This window comes from Temnothorax americanus, unplaced genomic scaffold (assembly GCF_048541705.1).
Source record: "Temnothorax americanus isolate GAGA-0224 unplaced genomic scaffold, ASM4854170v1 Scaffold7, whole genome shotgun sequence".
NCBI classification, from domain to species: domain Eukaryota; kingdom Metazoa; phylum Arthropoda; class Insecta; order Hymenoptera; family Formicidae; genus Temnothorax; species Temnothorax americanus.
The window spans coordinates 352,773-366,134 of record NW_027509792.1 but is presented as its reverse complement, the minus strand read 5'-3'; the positions used below and the strand labels follow the sequence as shown (position 1 = coordinate 366,134).

The following is a 13,362-nucleotide window of genomic DNA, read 5'->3' as shown; positions in this document are numbered from 1 at the left end:
ATTTCTTGTCTACTAAAATTATTAAAATGCTCTAGTTTTTTGTCCCATATGTCTTTATTATTGTATATACTTTACATTATTGTAAATACTATATCTCAATGTAGAAAAGAAATGATAATAACAGAAGATATTTAAAATAAGTACATTACAAAACATACAACATATTGCTTAGGCATTTTTATACTCCTAAAAGATTCAAATGACTTCTGACGTATATCTATCTACAGTTTCTAATAGCTATAATATAATAACGTCGATTTCAACGAAGAAAACATAACAATATTGTCAATAATTAATATTAAAACCAAATTTCTATTTCATATTTTTTTGACGGTATTTTATTCAATTATTATAGGTACCAAATAACATAAAATTTAATTATATTGCATATATGAATGTGGGAGAATGCAATGTATCCTCATAAAAATTTATGTTAATGTTTATATTAAAAAGAACGATACTATGTATATTATGCATTTGGTATACAATATATTTAATTAATTTATGCCAATATATTACATGTGTATTGACATAACTAATATTCAGTATAACAAATATGCAATATTATTTGAGTAAAAAATTGTATTTCCATTTCATTCCTATATATTATACATGTTAATCTTATAATAAAATAGTCTTGTAGAAATATCAAAATAATTAATATGCAAATATATGTTATCAGCAAGTTGCAAGATTAATTATATTAAAAAATTTCTGAAGTATTATATATGTAAGCACAGATTTAAATCATTTACATCGAGTGATTTCGATTTTTCAATGTAAATTCGTTCATTATTAACTTTCCTAAGATAAATAATTGCACGATTAATTAATTTGCAATTGACTTGCTGTATTTATATATCTCAAGCACTAGATATGAGATTTGTAAAGGAACAAATATAAAAAAATGATATGATTGTACACAGACAATATCAAAGCTGACTAACAATAAGACAGTGACGATTGTGTATTATTCATCATATTTTTTATCTTGATGTGAGTACTATTCCAAAATTCAAACTCGCTGCATCGAGCACATGAGGTTTATGTTAAAATACATCATCCAAAAATATCTTTCCTAATTAATTAATGCTCAAAGTTTGGATATAAGATTTATATATATGCATTGCTCGACGATCAAATATACAAAACACTTTTCATATTAAACCTCTCATTTATGTATTTAACTTATTGAATTGACATCATGCGAAACACTAACAAAAACACACATTCACATAAATTAGAAATTCCATCAATATTTCCATTATACGATAATAGATGGCCACATATGCACAGCACTTTCTCGTAATTAAAAATTGCTTACTTTTACTATTTCTTCTGTGGTGCAGAACCTTTGCACATATACAACAACTTTATATCTATAATAGATTTTTGGAATGTTTAAAATCTTAAATTACTGATAATAGTCTAAAATGAAATAATTCTCTCACTTCTGTATATGTGCACATTTACGTACTTTATGTTATAATGTTACAATTCACACAAAACTTATTAAACATTTCATCAAAATGTCACGCGCGTGTGTAGTTACTTAAAAATAAAGCTAATCTAACACTAGATGGTCAAGTCGGAAAATAATTTCTCGCAGTTAAATTTTGACGCACTTTTTTATATATTCCACATTCACATATCAAACATCCTTATATAAGCGATACTCAATATAGTATAAGTAATCTTTTGAAGGTACTTTTGCTTGAAAAGTGTTATATCATTCAAATAATAATTTGCATTTCTAATACAATAACGTTTAATGAGAGATATTATAATATCTCTGACGCGTTTATTGTCGACAGTGAAAATTAGCTCATAAGTTGTCACTCATCGTAATTAAAATTTAATACATTTTCTTTATAAGTGTCATTTTTGTAGGACCTGTAGAGGCAATACTCAATTAAGCGATATATAATTTATCACGAATTTTTAGGACGATATCCTATTCATAAGATCAAACAATTCAAAAGTTAATTTCTTTCTCCTAATATCTCTCTCTCAATCGAGCGAAGTGCTGAAGTTCAACTACTTTTCATTGTTAACAATGAAATGCAAGCATAACGAAACGGTTTTATAGAAAAATAAGATTTCCAAATTCTGTCTAATTTAATAGATTGTCTGTATGCTACGTTAGAGAGAGAATATTACATAATATTCAATATAAAAATTTTCACAATGATGTGACAAAATTGTAATAGAATTAACAATGTCATATTATATGCTATTTTGATTACATTTGCTTAGCCTACCTACAATAATTTATACCTGTAGAAATGCAATTAAATAATGCCATTTTCTGCCACTAGATGGATGAGTACTTTAACACTTTCTCCTATTTAAAAAACGTTTACCACTAGTATATCTTCTGACGATTTACGTTCATCTACATCAAACAACTTTATATCCATAAAAGCATTTCAAAAAAATGTTATTATGGATATACCATTTTTTGAATGTTTTTATGGTTAGGTTACCAAATATGAACTCAAAAAATAATTGATTTAATTGGTTTTCGTTTAATTAATTCATGTATATTCGATATGCCTATTTTTTTAAAATTATTTTTTTGTTTTTAAATGTCAGTCATAGATTATATCTTTTATTTAATGTCTGATTCTCGTTGATTTTATTTTAATCTTTCACCAAATTTTGCTATATTTTATTAAACATGTCATTCTGTAAATCTGTATGCACTTGTATATAAGTACCCCTAAATCGTTGTTTTTTTTTACTTACATATAATTATTAGCCTGCGTAAATTCGTGAAATTTAACGACAATCCTTCCCAGAAAAGCCGGGCTAAGACGCGTTGAGACAATCCAGTTGTTTTTTTGCAAGTGCAATTGTTTTTCGCGTACGTTGATGCCTAAATTCCATTTCACTCTACTATTTTCGTTGTCAGGAGAACTTAACCTCGCATCTCGGATGACCCGAGTAGGACGATTCACCGTGAAATCTCACGAACATCCGCGCTCTAATGATTGCTACACGAATGCATGAAAAACCAGGCACGATGTGCCGCTCCCCGTCTACGGCACGAACAATTCCTCGCTTTAGAAAACTTGCGTTTTCCCATATTTTATAAACGTAATTTGTCGAGCCGACGTCCGTGCGCGTCGTAGACGAGTGCCTGTAACGACCGGTCGATAAAATCGCTCGTCTCGCGCGGGAGACGGAAACCTATATCAAAAATATCATTTACCGACGCGTTCCGGACGAACGCGTACCGCGGCACGCTCTCGCAATTAAACGTCGCCTAAACTTCAACCGTTTCCTCGGCGGTGCGTCACGTTCGGACGTATCGACCAGCCTCATATCCGCTAAGCGATGATCTCTCGGATCGGCTAAACATCCTTGGCTACCTGTCGCAGAATCTTAAGATAAAAACATCTCGCCACGTAGCGCAGGTAGATCGGTTGCGTTATACTTCGCCGTAACTAATTTGCGACGACGACCCGCGGTCGTGGCCGTAGCGCGTTACGCTCCCCCGCTCCCCCCCGCCCCGCGCGCTTAAAGTTTACACTTTATGTTTGTAGACGCGATCCGCCGCGGGGGCACCCATATGCGCTTCGCGTACGATTGTCACGTCGGAAGATCGACGGACACAGAGCTCGCGCAGAGGGAAGACAGAAATTCGAACCGAGAAAAAGTCTCGAGTAGCAATCGTCGGAGCGTCACGAGCACACGTGCCGGTAACGATTTTGATGTTCTCCCTTTTCCCCTGCTTTCCGTCTTTCTTTCCTTCGGTTCGGCATTCTTTCCTATTTTTCCCTGCTCGAGCGTAGGACTACCTAAACCATATATCGTGCCTCTTTTCTTTTCGTTACGCTCGGGCTTGGTAAGACTGTTAGCTATTGTCATTTGGTCTGACCCGTTTCTGCCTATGTAAATTCCGATTGTCGGAGGCGATTACCTGAAACGGTCAGATTTTTTTATCTCAAGATGCCAGACGTCTGTCGCTGGATGACCGAGACTGCGAATAGTTTCTTGTGTGCAATTAAGTTTCCATGCATTTCCCTGTATATACATTCTACGTGATTCGCGCGGGTTTTTTTTTTATAAGCGACATTCAACGTGATAAGTTATTCATATTTATCAGAATTTTTGGCAGTTATTGAAAATCGTTTGACCGTGATACATTACAAAGACAAGTTCGTTTTTGATACGACAGTTAGGCATGATCGACTCAGTGCGGACGTTCAGAAATTATTAATTATTTATATGAATGCAGTATTGTTATATATTGCGTATGGAATTATGCGATAATTATTATGTTGTATGTCGTGTACTCAACACAACTTAAGGAAGAGAGAGAGAATAGATAATATAATTTAATTAATACAATGCGCTTGAATTTGCTCGCAAATTTGAAACGTCCTGCAGAGACGTTTAAAAAATATATATTTTATCTCCAACCTACAGATTCATATGAAACTTGTCTAGCGTCTTACCTACACATACCTAAAGATATATCATATGGCTATCTGAATGGAAACTCGTCGATTCGATACTAGATGGCCAGATTTGAGAACAGTTTCTCGTAATTAAAGTTCACTCGCTTCTTTTTATATACTCAGCATTAGGAAGGTGTCTCATAAGCAATACTCAATATAACGTATGACTACGGTCACATTTTTTGAATGTGGTTCTTAATCAAAGACGTAATGCAGATTTAAAATAAATTGGTTTTTATATGATGTATAATACCGGAAACATTAGAAGTTCATAAAGTTAGTGTGTCTTTCGAGAACACTTTCGAAGCAGTCGATGTGTGATTATTTCGTATGTGTCGTTTAATTAATCTTCTCATCTAAAAACTTTTTTTTGCTTTATTATACTTCTGACATATAACATCAAGTTGACTATTCGATCAAGACAATTCACTATGAAATCTTGCAAACTTTCGTATCTTAATAATAATAAGAATTATGGAGTCACCGTATTTTTTGAAGGGTCCATTTTATTTGTTAATATTGTTAATAAAAGAGACTGGCGATATACCGCAAAAATTCATCTTCAGAAGAAGAATTTTCAGATCGAGAATTTTCAAAATTTTTTGGTTGGTTTTAAATATACATACATGTTATATACATAATACATAAAATATGAATTTATAAGCAATATATAAAAGCAAAATAAAATTTTATGTATAAATATAATCATTAAACATATAAATGTATATTAAAAACCCTTGTATATTATTATGTTACTTCAAGATCAAATGAACAATTTCCTTTATTAAAATTTATATTTTAAAATATATTTAGTTTTCTATAGATTAATATCTATGTACTTCACAAATACATAGTAATCGAAAATTTAAGTGTCTAAACATGTAACAAAAACTGAAATTGAGAGAAAAATTAACTTGCAATTATCACAATGTTACAAATATATGCAAATAATAATTTTTATATTATTTTTTCTATTTATTTGTATTTCCTTTTATATTTGATATTAAAAGTTTTAAACCTTTTATAAAAAATATCTTTTAAAAAAATAAAAAGAGATTTTGAGATAAATTATTTTTAAATATTTTATATATAATGCACAGTTTTTTTTCTCTTTCTCTCTCTCTCTCTCTCTACGATAAAAATAGACAATCGGAAATTGTCTTTTGTACCGCTAGAGGGAGAAATACTATGTTATTTTCTCGTATTTAAAATTGCATACTTTTACTATATCTTTTGTGCCAGATCATGCTGAAACATTCTAAATAATTTTATGTCCATAATATATTTTTGGACGTTTTTCGATACAAGGGTTACATAATGTTGAATCTAAAAATAAGGGAATTGTTTTTGACATTTTTAAAAGTAAACTTTTATCCACTTAAGAATTGATTATTATATCAAACGTAATCGAAATATCTATCTTTTTTCAGTTATCTCTTGAATTTTTGAAATTCTAAAAATCTATGTAACATGTTAATATATCTTCTATTTTTATTTATTTAAATTATTTTCTTTGTTATATATATATATATATATATATATATATATATGTAGGTCCAGAGGTATGTTCCGGGACTGTTTACGTTTTTTGAAATGTACAGTCCTGGAATATAACGCATATATATGTAATCAGATTCAAAAAACTGTCCCAAAAAATGCCGTAGGACATCAATTTTTTCCAGGACAGTCCTGGAAACTGCCAAATGTCCCGGAATATACCGATATCAAAAATAAAAGTCCCGGAACATACTTCCAGACCTACATATATATATATATGCAATTTTTAATTATTACATAAATCCAAGATACACAATATATTGCTAAGATTTAATGTATACGCAATGTTTTAAAATTTTTGTTCTAAAATTTGTTTTCTATTTATAAATGTAATTTGCAAAACCCAATATTCATGCATTCTGTAAACAAATATTGAAAAGAACATCGAAAAATTAAAGATTATATAGTTAAAGTTATTTAAATTTATCGATATTTCAAAAATCTAAAAATATTATATTCGTATGAATACATAATATGTGATAATAGATCAGACTTATATTTTGTACCACTACATGCACAATATTGAACTACTTTATATCTATATATATATTTTTTACAGTCTTTCTCTCTCGCATAGACAGAAATAGACAATTAAAAATTCTACTTTTTACCACTAGAGGGAGAAATACTATATCATTTTCTCGTATTTAAAATTGCACATTTTTACTATATCTTTTGTGACAGAGCAAATTAAAATATTCCAAACAATTTTATATCCATATAATACATTTTTTGAACGTTTTTCAAAATTGATTTTACTTAACGCATAATCTAAAATTAAGTGGATTGTCTTTGATGTGTCTAAAAGTGGACCTTTATTCACTTGAGAATTAATTGTCTTTGTTACGTCAAACGTAATCGACATATTTATTTTTCCAGTTAATGTTTTTTCTTCATTTCTTTATAATTGATTAAATTCTAGTAAATCTATGTAGCATACTGTTTTCTATTTTTATTTATTTAAATTATTTTTTTTTGTGTTACCTATACAAAATTATATAAACCAAGATTTATACAATATATTGCTAGGATCTGATGTAAAAGCAATGTTTTAAAATTGTCGTTCTAAAATTTATTTTTATTTCTAAATGTAATTTTTAAAATCCGTTATTTATGCAATCTGTAAACAAATATTGAAAAGAACATTGAAATAAATTGAAATACAATATGCTGATTATTATATTGGAATTTATATATTTGCTCTTCTAATCAAGTACTCCAAATTATTTTATTTATATATGTAATATAAAATCTGAGATTATCAGAGTTAATATGATCAGATGGATTTATCTATTGATCTGATATATAGAGAATGCACACACACACACACACACACACACACACACACACACACACACACACACACACACACACACACACACACACACACACACACACACACACACACACACACACACACACACCACACACACACACACACAAGAATAAAATAACATTAAATAAGAAAGATAGACTTTACATTTCTGCAAATTTCTGAAGCTTATATTGTATTCTATTATATATTATTTTATTTTATTTTATAAAATTGAGTTTTTATACACTTAACTGTAATTATAAATTAATTAACTTTTTTCTTTATTTACACACATTAAGACTGTTATTATTATCCAAACTAAAACTAAAATGTATGAATTACATCCGTAGAAAGATAATTTTAGTAAATATTTTATTGAAGATAAACAGTCTGTCTAGTAAAACTTTCAGTATACGGATATTTGAAAAAGCTTCTTTGAATCAACACTAGATGGCTAAATATGAAAATACTTTCTCGTAATTAAAATCTTATTATTTTGCTATATATTGCATGTGCTTGTAACTATACGATAAAGCAATACAATATATCCATTTTACTTTTTGAAAGTAAAATTTTTTTTGAAAGACGTAAACGTATCTCAAAAGTTAATCTGTCTTGAGTTTTCTAATTACAATCTATTATTTTGAAGAAATTTTAAACATACTTTTTCTAATAGATAAAGTAATGAATAGATATGTATGTATAAGAATGTTTATATACAATTTTAGAATAGTAATAGAAAAAAATATTCAAGATACACAAAAGTTGCTTAGGAAATAAATTCACGAAAGTAGACCTAAAAAATTTTTTTAAACAATCTTATAATTTAAGTTATTGGTTCTAGAGAGAGTAATAATTTTTTTTAATGTTCTTTAAACTGAATTGACGGTAAATTTTTTATTTAATGATTTAATCAATTTTATTGGAATCTTCTAAATTTCGCTACATTTTATTAAATATATTTGTTATTTACATATATCAAGTGTATTTTTATTTCTAAATTGAACTTTTAAATACAGATAAATTGTTGGTTTTTTTTATTATGCAATATAATTATTACATGTATGAATTTTCAAGATTATTTATTACTTTATCCCATAAGTATATAGTACGCGTTATAAATTGCCCATTTATGACACTAGATGGACAAATACTGCAATACTTTCTCGCATTTAATATTGCATACTTCTGGCTATTTATTTTCTAATGCGGTAAGGTCGTATGCATCAAACAACTTAATATCTATATTACAATTTTTAAAAGCATTTTAAAAGCGTAACTGCTTAATTAATTCATATTCAAAAATAAAATATTACCTATTTTGTTATTTAGAGATATAGCTTCGATACATAGAATTACATTATTCATAATAATTTAATAATAAACAAAGGAGATTGAAATTATAATTTACCTCTAAGTACCTATATTATATGAAATGCTTGTTAATTACATTATTGATTTAACTATTTCTGATTAATTATTGTTAAATATTTTTTTCTTAAAAAAATTAATTGTTTTCTTGTACATATCTGACATTTAAAAATTGTTATAGATATTTTTATTTAATGTTTGATTTTGATTAGTTTTAGTTATAATTTTTTTATTTAATTTATAGGCTGAGTTGGGTGGATTAAAAAGTCTAAATTGTTAATTGGGTAAATTTATAGTTTAAATCGTTGGTTTATTTTATTATACATACGTATATGATTATTATATAAATATGTACAAAGTTTACACAAAAAGCCACTCTAATGTTTAATATATAATAGTTTTAGCAACATATATACAATTTAATATGTTTAATATAAATGAAATTGATTTCTCTGTTTGTAAATGAAATTTATTATATCAACGTTTATATGCTGCATACATGAATGCTTATGCTAAAAATTTAATAGAAATAGCTTACGTAGAAGAAAACTTTAGAAAAATACCAATTTCTGACGCTAGATGGACAAGCACTATAACACTTACTCGTATTTAAATATTGTCTACGTTTACTATTTCTTCTGCAGTGCAACAGATTCATATATACAAATAACTTTATATCCATAATATATTTTTTTGAGACGTTGAAAAGATTCTCGTGTACTTAATGCAAGTTTCAAAATTAAACATTTTATCGTTTTTTACACAGATCGTACTTATCAGGTTTGTCCTATTTTATAAATAAACAAGCAAAAGGAAACAGAAGATGCTTGTATGCTTGTGCCTGCTTTTTAGGCAGCTTTAATTTATATTTTAGCTGTAACTTATATATTTTCCAAGTTTTCCAAGTTTCCAAGTCATTCTGAGTTTTTTTTATCATTACTTTAGGTATGGAGAAACACTTATGACATTTAAAATTTAACATTTGTAGGTACAAGATGTTATACATAATTTAAATTAAAATGCTTATTTTTTTCTCATAGAATGTAGTTTTTGGGAGGGAGAAGTATATTAAGCATAAAATGTTAAATTTATACATATAAACAATATAATTTTTAGCTTTTTCTTATTTTGGCTATATATATTTATATGATAAAAAAAATTTCTGATCGAAAGATTTTTTATTTGAACTTTTAAATTGAACGAATCTCTTAAACCTCGTATGTGCCCGTTCCATATTTCTCTTTACTACAGAGTGAAAGAATAAAAAAATAGAGAAGAAGAAAGAGAGAAACCCCCCTTTCGCGTACCCCCTTTTTTAACTCCCGGAGGCTGCTAGCACCTGGACCCGAAACCCCGTTCACCCTTCCAACTTTTTAGAGTTCCCCTTTCTCCAGTCTACAGCCCCTGATTCGAGGCTTTTACCCCTGTACGATCGCTCGAAGGGTTGTTTTAAATAATAATAACCCAACCCCGATCACATATAGGACGACGAACTCGTCAAGCTTCAGTATGTTACCGGTGAGACCATGTGTCCTCTCGCGTCGCGTGATTTTATCCGATTCTAAGCAATGTGTGACTTAAATATTGCGACATTATTGTAATAAGTGCTAACATTTGATTTATAAATACTGTGACAAAAAAAAGTAAATATTTATATATATTTTAAAATGCAAGAATATCTTAAATTCTCACACAAAATATTTTGCATAATATAGCTACACACAAGATAATCAACATTTTAAATATATATTACTTTCTTGTTCTTCGCAATATTTTTTATTAAATGAGATTTTATTCACGCTGGTTAGGAAGACAAAGAAGTAAGGAAAAGTATCACTGACCTTCTAACAATGACTAGCGAGGAAGAGATCGTCGTGGTTGAGTGTGAAGTCGATGAAACCGCATTTCGTTTTGCGCGCGGATGCTCCAGTTTTTCTGCGGTTCCTAACGGTAGTTGACGGGCGTCGTCGCCGAAGTTGTCGTCGTCGCCGTTGTCATGAAAAAAGAAATGACGCGCAAGAAGAATCCGAGAGACTTCAATGGTGGCGTGTAATATCTATAGTAATTTGTTCCATCGGCGAGAGCCGGACGGGTTCGGTCGAGCGTTGCGCGACGGAGAGAATCGATCGTGCACGCCGCCGTGTAAATTCGAGATCTCGGCGAAGAGAAGAGAGGGCAAGAAGAATCTTGCCACGATCTTCGCCTCTTCGCCTCTTCGCCGATCTTATACCGCGGTTAAATAATCGACTCTTTGCTTCGGTGATTTTGTTGCTGATTCATGGCTGGTAAGCGGGTTTGCGTGACGTAACCCAAATGTGGTCTGTAGATATATCTGGGCTGACTTATTTTTCAAGACTATAAGCATATTTAAAATAAAACTATTTTTGCGTTATAAAGTATCTAATATAAAATTCAAATTAGCAGAATATATTTAAACACAATATTAAAAGCTAAACGTTGCAGAGAATATCAACTATATATCTAGTTGAAAAATTTAAAATTTTCAGATACATGAAATAAAAGAAATATTTGATACGATGAAAAAATTAACATCAAATGTATGTAACGGAAATGTCGATGGACAATCTTCTTCTTTCCATGCTGCGAAATGAAATCGATTATCGTCCTGCACGTCTAAATATTCGAAAAGCTCATCGGTTTTCTCCTTGCGGAAAAAAATTGAAAAAACAGATTCCCATGTGAGAAGCCGGTCGCAATTCACGAGTCACGCCAGCACGCGTTTTGTAGTGGCAATTTTTGCTCGACTCATTACCCAGATCGGCAAAGAGTCGGCGGCGTTGCACATGTGTCGGCGGCGCGATACAAAAAAGCGGCGTGTTAGATTCGAGAGAAAAAAAGCGAGAAATAAAACAGCGGGTATCCCGTGCACGCGAGCGCGCGGTTGCGAGACAGAGGGTTGGCTGGATTTTTAGGGGTAACCCGCTATACCCCTAACCGTGTCATCCCCATTCAGGCCTGGGCCCGGTCCCTCGAAATTGCGTGAACGTGAGTTTACGAAAAAGCGGAAATAATGCTGAAGTTGTACAGCGAATCCGTTAGCTTCTTCTCGCTCGGTATCCTTATGTCGTCTCTGGATGATTAGTTCATCTGCTAGATAATTAGACAGATGAGCATAAAGAATGTGTTACTTTTTTTGGTCGATCTTTTAAAAAAAAATACAAAGAAAATATTTTAAATTAAATTAAAAAAATTGATCAAAAATTGATTTTAATATAATATTTTCGCTATGTTCGGGCTAATGAACTTTACTGTTAATTTAACATATCCATAAACAAAATAAAATGTTTTACGCATTGTACACGAATGTGACAAAATTGTCAGATTTTTCACGGGCATTTTTAATTGAGCCAATCGCTCACGTAGAAATAGAGGGTGTCGGTAGTGTATAGAAACCCCCATTGGCTATTAGGTCAATCCCCGCGCGTCGGTATCAGCTTGCAGGCATTGTGTTTCATTTTCCACGAGTATATTGGCTTCCTTTACTTCCTTCTGCGTCGAGCTGGGCCACGTTAAAGCGTAGATTTTCAGCGGATCTCCGTCACACTCTTTCCTGCGCTACCTTGATGTTGTGCAGAAAGAGAAAAAAATGTGGATCAAATCCGCCTTATAGTTCTACAATAGAGTATAATGCTCGCGTCCCACAAAAAGCCGCGCATTGTGACAAGAAATTATCACATTCGGCAAATTATTACATGGCGGACTCGCAACTCGTGTTCTGAATAAAATACGAAAAATTCCATCATATAATTTAAAGTCTGCTTTAATAAAATAATATTTTTTACAAAATAAACTTTTTCTCTCTTTTGTAAGACCGATGATAATTAGTAATTTATAATTATTTCTAAATACGATCATTTTCTCTAAGCGTTTTTTATTTTCAGCCTTTTAGTTTTTAATATTTGAACAAAGAGGCATTAATTAGTTCGCATGCTTTTTTCTTCCGTCTGATCACGTTTCTTCCTCTAGTCTATTCTTCCATGAAGCTATATAAAACGTATTAAACCGTGCTCCGCTGTCGATCTAAACTTATTACGGATATTTATTCCGTTCTAGAATGTGGTCCCGGCACTTTTCTCGATGCAGACGGCTGACTAATCTACTTGACGGTTATCTCGTCGCACTTTCTTCACTTTGTAGTACACAAATTGCGCAGGATATGGATCAATAGGTTCGTTGCTAGCCACGTACAAGTCGACGGGACTTGAAATTCGAAGAAGCGATGAAAAATCTGACTTCTGCAATGCGAGTGTGAACAGTATATGAGATTTTTATTACGCTAACGCTAAATGGAATTTTCCACTTTAATCCGTTTCGTGACGCATATATAAAAAGTAATATGGTTTTTTTTTAATTGGAATTATGTCAGTTAAGCGCACAATGAAGGAAAAATACTGGGATTTTATCAACCTCTGTGTGAAAAACAAGTATTAAAAAGAAGTATTACGAGGATAAAACCTTTTTAATGTAAAAAAGCAATCGCGGTCTTTTAAAATATTTATATTGAAAATCTCTCTCAAACGCAATTTCGAAATATTTTAATATGTATTCATTTGAGATATCGAAAAAATAAGGATAAAAAATTATAATACTGTTTCTTCTCTTTTAATGTCTCAATTATTCCGGTAATAATTG

The 13,362-nt window shown here is 30.6% G+C and overlaps 1 long non-coding RNA gene across 1 annotated transcript; it reads right to left on the bottom strand.

Moving 5' to 3' along the window:
* Positions 1–770: 770 nt before the first annotated feature.
* Positions 771–12,851, bottom strand: LOC143905960 (uncharacterized). The gene is made up of 2 exons (XR_013259395.1): positions 10,551–12,851; positions 771–3,374 (listed from the first exon to the last, which is right to left on the bottom strand). It is a non-coding gene; the product is annotated as an uncharacterized LOC143905960 (long non-coding RNA).
* Between the last annotated feature and the right edge of the window lie 511 nt (positions 12,852–13,362).